At 35.7% G+C, this 11,693-nt stretch overlaps 1 protein-coding gene across 1 annotated transcript in view; it reads right to left on the bottom strand.

Annotated features, from left to right (window-relative positions):
• Positions 1 to 10,267, bottom strand: part of LOC121429427 — a 75,854-nt gene extending 65,587 nt beyond the window's left edge. Inside the window, exon 1 of the mRNA XM_041626434.1 lies at positions 10,220 to 10,267. The gene's annotated coding sequence lies outside the window, so the exon portion shown is untranslated. The remainder of the gene's footprint in view (positions 1 to 10,219) is intronic.
• Between the last annotated feature and the right edge of the window lie 1,426 nt (positions 10,268 to 11,693).

Here is an 11,693-nt window from a genome sequence, read left to right as displayed (position 1 = left end):
TCAACCACTCAAGCTCAGCACGAAGATCATATTTAGTGAAACAATGGAATTTTTCCTTTTAAAACACAGAATTTTTTTCAGTGACCTTTCACAAAATTATGTCCATTGACCCAAAATGACCTTTGACCATGATCATGTGACCTAAGACATGTGCAAAACAATCACTCATACTTGATTACGCTTGTGTCGATGTTTCATAAGTACCATAAACGTCCTCAGTAATAATGCCAATACAACATACTCCCAACACGGCCAGAGTTCATTGACCTTTGATCTTGGCCATGTTCCTGAAACACACACAGGGTATTCAGGGATACACTGCTGCTTTTATGTCAAAGTTTTATGAACTACATGTAAATCCATAGTCTTTTAAAATTATGACAATTCCACAAATACCCCAACATTACTAAAGTTTGCTGACCCTAAATGACCTTAAACCTGAATATCTAGCACAAGATGTTCAAGGATACTCAATTGCTCTGATGTCCAAGTTTCATGAACAAGATCTATAAAATTTCAAAGATATGATGACATTTCCTCAAATACCCCCAATTTGGCCAAAGTTCATTGACCCTAAGTGACCTTTGACCTTGGTCATTTGACCTGAAACTTGTGCATGATAATTCAGGAATACATGGTTGCTCTTATGTCCAAGTTTCATGAACTAGATCCATAAACTTATAAAAGTTATGACAATTCCTCAATTTACCCCAAACATGGCCAAAGTTTGGTGACCCTAAGTGACCTTTGACCTTAATCATGTGACATGAAACTTGGGCAGGATATTCAGTGATACACTATTACCCTTATGTCTAGTTTTACGAACTAGGTCCAGACTCCATACACATGACAACATTTCAAAAACTTAACCTTGGTTAAGACTTCGATATTGATTCCCCCAACATGACCGAAGTTCATTGACCCTAAATGACCTTTGACCTTGGTCATGTGACCTGAAACTCAGGCAGAATGTTCAGTATTACTTCATTACCCATATGTCCATGTTCATAAACTAGGTCCATATACTTTCTAAGTTATGACATTTCAAAAACTTAGTCTTGGTTATGTTGACAATGCCAATGTTGCCGTTGGAAAAGCGGCGCCTATAGTCTCGCTTTGCTATGCACGCGAGACAAAAATGAAAATAAGATAAATGTCATTTATATATGTATTTCTTCATTTTGGGGCTCAAAAATTCAATGTAGTCTATGATACAAAATTATAGGATGTCATATCATCCATGCTTGTCGCCAAAGAGGCCATGCCTGGTAAAGAGACAGAACTAAGATTGATTGCATTCACTCCTTCTACAGCAAAACACACATAAGGTAAATGCTAGTTTTGGTAACGATATCAAAATGAGTTCGTACAGAATCCAATGAAAAGTCCACTTAAGTGTCTGTTTGATAAATAAAACGTATGTGCCAAAGGATTCTGGAAGAAATCATGTAATTGCTGAGAAATCAGCAAATAAGCACAGGATTCGGGTAGAAGCAATAATTATACATTGTCCCACGTGCGCTTATCTGTGTAGGGGATCTTCAGTGTGAACATTTTTCAGTGTAGATTTCAAGATTCACAAAGTTCAGTTAATGTAAAACTGTACCAGATCTAGATCCTCGATGATATACTGACAATTAAGCCTTGTTTTACAGACTTTCTCATGAAATCAGTGTTTACTGCAACTACTGGAATTTCTCTTTAACTCACTTTTCAAAACAGGAAATGATATCGGCCCTACATATAAACATTGAATTTGGACATAAAAATGAAGAATCTATATAAAATTCTCAATTTCAATAATTCAATCTTTGTACTGTGAGAAAGTTAAAATACAAATTGTTCTGCTTACTGCTTAATTTATCGAACACCGGAAGTCCTAATAAGATGAAACATCCATGGAATCTGATTGAATAGGTCATTTTCTGGGGCCCGTTGCATAAAACTTTTTACCTGAGAAAACTCTGGTAAAAACTGAAAACTAAGGTTAGTCTGATTTCTGCCATTGACTTTAACACAGGGCAAAAACTCCCGGTAAAAAGAGTTTTCTCAGGTAAAAAGTTTTATGCAACGGGCCCCTGGTGTCCCTGTATGATGGATTCAAGCCTACATGTACAGTACATAACAAAAACAGCTTTAAATATCTCATCAAGATATTTTTCAAATTGTATGTTTTCATGTTGTCTCAAGGATCATACACATCATTAACCACCTCCGAGTGGAATATCATTTATAAGACTTCATTCAGACTGCTTGTAGGTTAATCTCAGATTAAAAAAAAACAACTATACTTTATAATTATAATTAATCATTTATTTCCTGTCTAGTTACCCTCATCACACCAACGCTACATCCATGAAGCTCTCACTCAAAGAAAATGGCCATGATGCAAAGGAAAATGCAACAGCATACTGAGAACATGTAGCGAGAACTGTTATTCATGTAGCATGGTCTGCACAATCTCCGGTAACTCATTTTCCATTTTGCCTTCCCCGTTGTCCGCCCCTCAAAGAAAAGTTGCGCTAAATGTCACAAAAGTTTATGATTGGATCAAAACAATGCTGAATTACGCCGATTTAGAGCTAGAATTATGATCAGAAAATACAATTTTGTTGCTAAAATGTCAATAAAAACCATTCAGAGATTGGGAAGAAGGAAGTGACTTTGCGATTATGGAGTGTGCAGCGCAAATTCAAGAACATGCGATTATGTTTTGAAGCCACCAAGCGTAAAAAAAATTAATCCCGCAGAAAATAACAGCGTCTGCAGTATTCTTATGTTTCTTGGAGGTAATTGTCAAGATAGATTGATTGATAGTTTGAATGTTTGTTTGATTGATTTGTTTGTTAGATTTATTGATTTGATTGATTGAAGATTTGGGGAATTCCTGAGTGGTTGACTAAGTTATGAGTTTTATACAGTGCGTATCAGAAAAAAGTTTGCTGCTGAGCTAGTCATGGGGGTTCGGAATTGTACTCTCCCAATTCACCGTCATGTTTCGCTGCTACTAGCAATTGAGCTTAGAATTCCTTCCTCTTCATCTTCTTTATCGTCTTCGATTTCAAAATCTAATTCTGATCCTAGACTCATTCAAATAACTAATGCATTTTCAGTTGTCAATCCATTTTTTTTAGTTCTTGGTAGAAAATTTTTGACTTAACTTTGTTTCATATGATAAAACACAAAAGAACAAGTGAGGATATGACATGATCAGCCCACCTAATGAATATTCATGAAGACATGCCTTGGAACTGTTTCACTGGAATAATACAAATCTGTAAAATTCAATAACTTTGTTATTTGTTATCCAATTTTGATTAAATTTTCAGCACTTTGCTCTTTGAATTTTAATCTATCTATTCATGGAATATGAATATCTTCAGCCTGGAGTATCCCTTTAATATTTATAATCATCATTTTATTACCAAACCAACCTTCCTTTCTCTGCTATTCATTCCACACAAGTGATCTGTCAATTGTTTGTACAAAGTCATGGAAGCACGCATGAAAATAAGACCTAGTAAAAACAGTAACTTGCATTAACATTATAAGTCCACCCTAACAACAGTTGATATGAATACAAAATAGAGAAAAATCTGATGTTAATGAAAACAAGTTCTGTATTACTTTAGTTCATACTCTGTATAAATATATGATTAAGAAAAAAAGAAATGTTCACTTTTATAACATAAAATTTAAGAATTTTCAAAACATGCATTTCATCACAAATAATGCTGGAGATTTTTCTGATTAAGATGTTTTACAAGAGAAATAGCGGGGTAATTTAAAAAATATGTTTGAAGGAGATGGACCTAATGATATATAGGATAAAATTACAATAGAAAAGGGGTACCTCACAAAGTAAAACCAAGTCATTTCCTCTTACTAATAATTGGCATGTTATTTCCAGTATAGCATGAAAAAGGAATTTCACAAACCATGCAATGAACTGTGCACACAACCTTAATGCTACCATACAATATTCTCTATCATTTTCCAACAAATTCCCAATTCCATTATCAAAATTACCATAATGCAACCCAATCATCCAGGAAAAAAAGAGTAGTACGCATCTTCTGTAATATTGAAGTTGATTGCCGATGAGCTAATTATTATACATCATATACCTGGATACTGCCCTTGTGTACTATGATTATCTAAAAGCTATTTTTCTCTGATGCAAATTTTGTTTTTTTATCATGTGAGGTGCATTCAGACTGACAAAAAAAGAGCAAAAATTTCCTGTTCATGTCATGGTATGTGTCAAAATTTTTAAGGGGGCCACATACATGTATGGCACATCAGACGGATTTTATATTTTACAAAAAAGTTGCGAGTGAGCAAAAATTTTGACAATATTATTACAAAAGTCCAATTTTGTGATAGATTTTGACATAATATTAAAAAAATAATATATTTCACCCTTCTCTCTTTCCTTTCTTTTTTGGGGGGTCTGTAAGCCACTGTGAACAGGATTGTGTGCAAAAGAGAGGAGCACAGTATGGAACATGTGCCAAAAAACCTGCTCAACATATCTCCCGAGCGAGCAAGAAAAAAAATCACCTTTTCATGATATTTCTTAACACTTTTCTTGACAACATTATGTCTTAAACTCTACTTTTTGTTCTTTTTTGTTCTTGGTTGTAGAACTTTTGGGGGCCATGGCCCAACCATTCAAACTGTACGCCAGTGCTATGCGGGATTGGTTCGGGGCGGAGACCTCTTTGATATCAAATCCATTTTAAACCTTACGGATTGCCACTATTTTTTAATCAAGTTGCAGGTATATAGAGTATATAGCTTTACACAACATTTATTCAACGCAGTTGCATAATGAACCAAACATTTTGAGGGGCCACAACAGAGCAATGTGGGAAAATTTGTAAAAAGTAGCCAGCGAGTGAGCCCAAAAAAATTTGACCTATTGAAATGAAATTATGTGACAGATTTTTCCATCATATTCAGCAAATATGTCAAATACTATTGTATTTTGTCTTTTATTCAAATTTACAATAACAAATTTGACAGTATGTAGACAGTGTGCTCTTTCAGATAAACTAATATTCTCTTTACTCTAAAAAATGGACTACCAAAAACTTAATGCCTCCAGCAACTACCTAGTTGGGCTGAGGCATAATTGCGGCCTTGTATATTTATAGCAGACGACGCTTAATGCATTTTTACCTCTATCGTTTAGCTTTCATATCCTCATATATTTACCAATAAATACACACAAAAAAATTAAGAGTTTCATCCTTGCCCTTGCGTTTAAAGAGAAATGCCAGTAGTTGCAGTAAACACTGATTTCATGAGAAAGTCTGCAAAATCAGGCTTAATTGTCAGAATATTATCGAGGATCTAGATATGGTAGTTACATAAGCTGAACTTTGTGAAATCTTGAAATTTTGTTGAAAACATGTTCACACTAAAGATCACCAACACAGATAGACACACGTGGGACAGTGTATTAATATTGCTGGAATAAAGACCCGACAGAAGTGACCGAATCCTCGCTTATTTTGCTTATTTCTCAGCAATTACACAATTTCTTCCAGAATCCTTTGGCACATATTTTTTATTCATACAAACAGACACTTGGGTGGTCATTATATCAGATTCTGTCAAAAGTCATTTTGAGATCTTTACCAAAACTGGAATTTATCTTTAATATGGCAATGAACAAGAAGAAATGAATAACAGTTACACCTAGAACGGCTGTATCTCTGGTGTACATATTTGAATTGTAAATTATGAAAGTGACCAAATTTGATCATCACCCATTCATTTTTTTATATTTTAAAGATAACGTACATGTACATTTTCTAGATTTAGAGGTATTTTAGCGATCAAATTGGTTTGAATGCACCTTGAATGCACCTTGAATGCACCAATCAAATTGGTTTGAATGCACCTTATTGTATATAAAATTCAGAATTGCTGGTAATCACACAAGGCAACATGTTTTTTTGCTCACTGTCTCAATTTGGAAAAAAACTACATGTACGTGTATGTAGAATTACAGCCAAGATGGTAGAAGTATGTAGAAGAACTGCTCTTTCAGATAAACCAATTTTCTCATTTTACTAAATGGACAGACCGAAAACTAAATGCCTCCAGCAACTACCTATCTCGGGGACAGTTGGGCCGAGGCATAATAATTGCGGCCTTGTAATCTTGTATATTTGTAGAAGACAATGCTTAATGCACTTTTACCTCTGTTGTTCAGCTTTTGCATCCTCGTATATTCACCCATAAAAACACACACCCAAAAAAATTAAAGAGTCTCATCCCTGCCCTTTATTTTACTACGGCATTGAACAAGAAATGTAGAATGGTTACACCCAAGAGAACGGCTGCATCTCTGGTGTACTCATTTGAATTGTAAATTATGAAAGTGACCAAATTTGATCATCACCCATCCCATCTATCATGCTATAGTATGGATACCCATCACTTCACGTGTTGTTAGAAAACACTCTTCTTAATTGGATTGCCGAATGAACTTTGTCATTATTCAATCTATATACAAATGCATCATTTGATAATTGCTTCAGCAGTATTCAAACTTGATTGTGATATTAATGCCTACATGTACATGTATCGTTGCTCAAAAAAATACTGAAATGCATGTACATGCACGCAATAAACATTATTACACAGTTTCAACACACGCACAAAAAAACATAGTTAATCACTAACCCCTTCTCCTCCCCCAAAATAGATATGAATAAACAAACAATCAAATGAATGAATGAATGAATACATAAATGAATGAATAAATAAATCAATAAATAAAAAAGAAATGAATAAATGAAAATAAAAACAAAAGAAAAAATAAAAATAAAATGAAATATCCAGATAATACAGGTGTAAGGTAAATTCAGATCATGAACTACATGTACTTGACTATTCCAATTATGGGACGCCAAAATAAATAAAGTTAAATGATTATTTTTTTTCTCATTTACAAGTCAGCATATATAATACATGTACCTCTAAAGTTCAGGACATTAAGAGTAATCCCTGTTTTGACTAAACCTAGATTTCTTAAAGCCACAACTCTATTATAAGACCAGGCAATGAATGCTGGTGGGATGTGTTTTCTTCTCCTTGAATATTTTGTGGGATTTTGAATCTGAACAAATTTCCATAAACCACAACTTGCCATGGACACATACTCTGTATGGTGAGATATTCATTTCTAACACCATACCCAATAAGACACAATAGGTGGTTTCAAACCGCCTTGATCACAAGAATCCCATTAAATTATGAGTACTTTTTCATGCTCAAAAATACCAGAAAATTGTTCCCCATTCAGACCGCCCCGAAATACACTCTTCTGGGAAATTTCGCAAAGTTATGAGCATGCGCAGTACTGTCTGGTAGCAGACAAAGAAGCGCATGCTTTTCAACAGTGGTACGTATCGCGATTGTGGGTCAGCCGGGGCGGGAGATCCGCCTGCGGCCGGCCTAGCTCTAGCACGTACTAACAATACTTGATCGTATGCGCAAATCATTTGTTCCCTTGATCATCTGCAATTGCACTAGATTTCTCTCCACATTGTAATTAAGTCCTTGGTGGCCTACTCACTCCAGTGCGATGTCATCTGAATTGAATTGAAAAGGTTTCATTCAAAATCATTGGTATGAAAATGTAGAATACCGGTAAATACCACCCTTTATTCGTAAAACTAGTTTTTTTTCAAGAAGAATCAACTGCCGAGCCAAACCCCGAGTCACGTCGCATGAAAAGTGTATGTATGTTTATCCCTGCATGCACTGGGGCTGGCTGGCCGGCCATGCTGGCCCACCTCGCATATCCATGCATATATATGCATATATATCGAACAGCGCACGCTATGCACCGGAAATTCACTTAGCGCGGTGATCTATGGGATACAAGCTCTCGTACTTTGCTTTCAGATTGCCAAAATACCCACGACCTTGGAAAAATCCCCTGGAAAGTTCTCGTAGTTTTGCCAAGTACTGTACCTACTATTTGGCGGGTATTTTCTTTCGGGGAAATTACACGTAGTTTGATTTCACATTACCAAAATATCTGGAACTGACGAACATCGAGGCGGTCTGAAACCATCTATAGTGGTTTCTTCCCTCTACTCTGGATAGACATTTTGAACATTAATACATTGATATCACTCCCCCCCATGACTTCATAACACACCAAATCGAGTAAATACCTCCAAATTGGATAAAGTTCATTGACCCCAAATGACCTGTGACCTCGGTCATGTGACTCAAAACTCAGGCAGGATGTTCGGTAATACTTGATTACACTTCTGTCCAAGTTTCATGAACTAGGTCAATATACTTTCGAAGTTATGATGGCATTTCAAAAACTTAACCTTAAGTTAAGATTTTGATGTTGATTCCCCCACATGGTCTAAGTTTATTGACCCTAAATAACCTTTGACTTTGGTCATGTGACCTGAAACTCGGGCAGAATGTTTAGTAATACTTGATTAACCTTACATCCAAGTTTCATGAACTAGGTCCATATACTTTCTAAGTTATGCTGTCATTTTAAATACTTAACCTTTGGTTAAGATTTGATGTTGACGCCGCCGCTGTCGGAAAAGCGGTGCAGGCAGTCTCAATCTGCTATGCAGGGGAGACAAAAATCTGTAATAGCATCAAGGAGCATTGTGGCCCAGTGGATTAGTCTATGGACTGTGAAACAGAAGGTTGTGGGTTCGAATCCCAGCCATGGCGTAATTTCCTTAGGCATGAAATTTATCCACATTGTGCTGCACTCAACCCAGGTGAGGTGAATGGGTACCTGGCAGGAATTAATTCCTTGAAATGCGTGTTCGCTGTAAACTTTATAAAATTACAGCTGCCAAGCTACAGCAGGGGTAATAATATTCAAGACCTTTGGAAGCACATAGACATTATTCATAATTGTGATATACGCTATACAAGAACTGTCTACCGTAAGTAACGGTGTATTAACCGCACCTTTTTCTCGGCGGGATAGAAGCAAAAGTCGGGGGTGCGGTTTATACACGGTGACGGGTCTGAGCCAGCCCGCCGTAACCCCTCCCTTACATATACGATGTCTGCCAATTCACAGCACATCGAGTGGCCGGGCGTAGCCGCCCAGGCAATGTCGTTTAGAGGGGTATGAGCCGCGGGTAATGGGAAGCGATTACTACGATCTTAATTAAATGTTGTCCATAACAAACGCACCCACCTTCATGACACTAATTTTTACTTTATTCTCTTTTCAAAGTAGTGAAGTTCCCTGGCTAATTTAAGAGATGCCAAGCATACTCGGTAATATTTTGTCACCGATGAGCGAGAGTTGAGTGAGCTTAGAGATTGCGTTGTAATGTGGTTATAGTGCGACTTAAGCTAGCTGGCGCTATTCAAAGTCCCGTTTCGCGCCAGCTTTTTTTTCCTTCCTGTTTGCTTTTCATAAGATACCATTTAAACCACGCACGAGAGAGACGGCACGAAGCCGTAAAAAACAACTGGAAAAAATGTCAATTTCTTTGTTTCTTGAACCTTCCTGTAATCCCGTATCCAAAATTCATGCTAAGACATCAAATTTCTGAAAGTGATTGTGAGGTTGTGATGCAAGAAATGTGAATGTTTCTTCCTCCTACGGTGGGAAAGACACAGATCATAATTTTATGTACTGGCATGACTGGTACTGTATCGTAGTTTGCAATGTAATGGCAGTGCTGTGTGTGTGCGCGTGTACACTGTGACTGTGAGGTGAGTGTGTAAGTGGCCAATATTGTCGGGACCGTTCTTTCCTTCTATTTTGTAGATGAATTGATCAAGAACAGCAAATTTCCGCATACCGGTAATCTCTTTGGAATTGGATACTTTGAAATCTTAAAAACTTAGATTTTGTTTCTTCTTACCTCAAATATGCATGTAAATGTAAGATTTTTTTTTTTTTTTTAGTCCAAAGTTGGGGGTGCGGTTAATACACCGTTACTTACGGTATTATTATTATTAAGGAGAAATATCATTTCTGCTGAAACTTCATTCAAATCACAAAATTTTACTATTGAAAAATCCACTAGTTTCGGGGTTAATTTCACAAGCAGACCAAACTTACATGTAATTGCCTTGAATATTCAAACAGTAGTAAATCATTTATTAAACAGATAAACATCTAATTATGTCCAGGATAATAATTTAGCCCATAAAGGAAGGGAGATGAAATAGAATGTAGAATTTTTACCTTGTGTCAAACGATGAAGCAAAATACAAAGCTGTATTATTCTTGTCAGTTGAAATGTTTGAAAACCGGCTCCCTAGCTATGTCCCTGTATTGAAAGAGAATTGAAAATGTTGTTCAGACAAACAAAAGATTTGCAATCTAATGTACAATCCCTAGCTGAAAGTTACTAAGCATAAATCAATTTCACATAGTAAACATGCCTCAAGCAATTTTTCAAAACAGCACTTATATTGCAGATTTCACACAAAATGAGATAAACAGCCCCAATAGCTTTCATTCCAGAAAACTTTATGAAAATATCATTTACAAAATTGCACGGAGCAAAGCCTGCAGGTAAACTTGATTATTGTCAGAAAATGAAAGAAAATCTATGAGCTCATTTTTCAAATTGTGATATCAAAATTAAACACAGGAAAAATACAGAGGAAAAAAATCTACATCTACAAGCAGCTATACATACACATACTTTTCACACTTTACTCTTCTTGGAAGAGGAGAATAAATGTCTTGTAAAACTACATGTACATGTATAACATTATGAAAGCAAATTATAAAGTAGACATGTAACAAATTCTAAAAGTGCTCTTCGCTTTTTACCTACAGGTGAGCTGGAATCACAATCTTAAAACACAATTCATTAAAATAAAAAAATGTACCTAAATATACTTATGAATGAGTTTGTTATCATGAAGTTTTTTTAATTATGTGTTGCAAATGGGAGTAATAAAGGAGCAGGACAAAAAGATTTATTATTTCAGTGAATTGCACATGCACAAAGGGGGATTCTAATCTATTTTATACTGTCATAAACATAATTTAATAAGAATCAATAAGCACATGAACAAGAGAACCCACATTTATATTGTGAAATAATCTCTAATAGTTTTGGCAAAGACCCACAATGCATCAACTTCTGTTCAAATTGGTTAGATTCTCCACATTGAATTAGCTGAACATTTTAGGATAAATGCAGTGTTTTGCTTCATGCAGTGGGTCTGTGGTTGGTGTCGTATTGTGGGTGCTCAAGCATTCAAATATGAAAATCATAATTTAAAAAGAATGACACTTACCTACATGTACTACAAATGTGAAGCTCTTGATACAAGAATTCTTGAAGATTACTGCATGTTCTTCTCCACCAGGATTAGTTATAAAACAGTCTTTTAGTAGGAAACTGCCATAACTCTGTAAAATAACCTAACAGAAAAAGATGGGTACTAGTTAGTACTGCATGCAAGCTCACTTTTTTGTTGTTGTTGTTGTTGATATACAGGCTGTGTACATGAATGTAAAAGAGGGGAATCTAACCTTGGTATTTTGAAAACAGAATGGTGAAAGTTTGAATAAATCAGACAAGCAATAACAAAACGAGGGCTGTTTTAAACTTGATATCGCTATGACGATGTGAACTTCAAATTGGCAACTGTTTACATGTACATGTAAATTATAATCAAGCAGCAGGGTCAAATCAGGA

The sequence above is a fragment of the Lytechinus variegatus genome, chromosome 1 (assembly GCF_018143015.1).
Source record: "Lytechinus variegatus isolate NC3 chromosome 1, Lvar_3.0, whole genome shotgun sequence".
Lineage (NCBI taxonomy): Eukaryota > Metazoa > Echinodermata > Echinoidea > Temnopleuroida > Toxopneustidae > Lytechinus > Lytechinus variegatus.
This window is presented reverse-complemented; position numbering and strand designations above follow the sequence as displayed.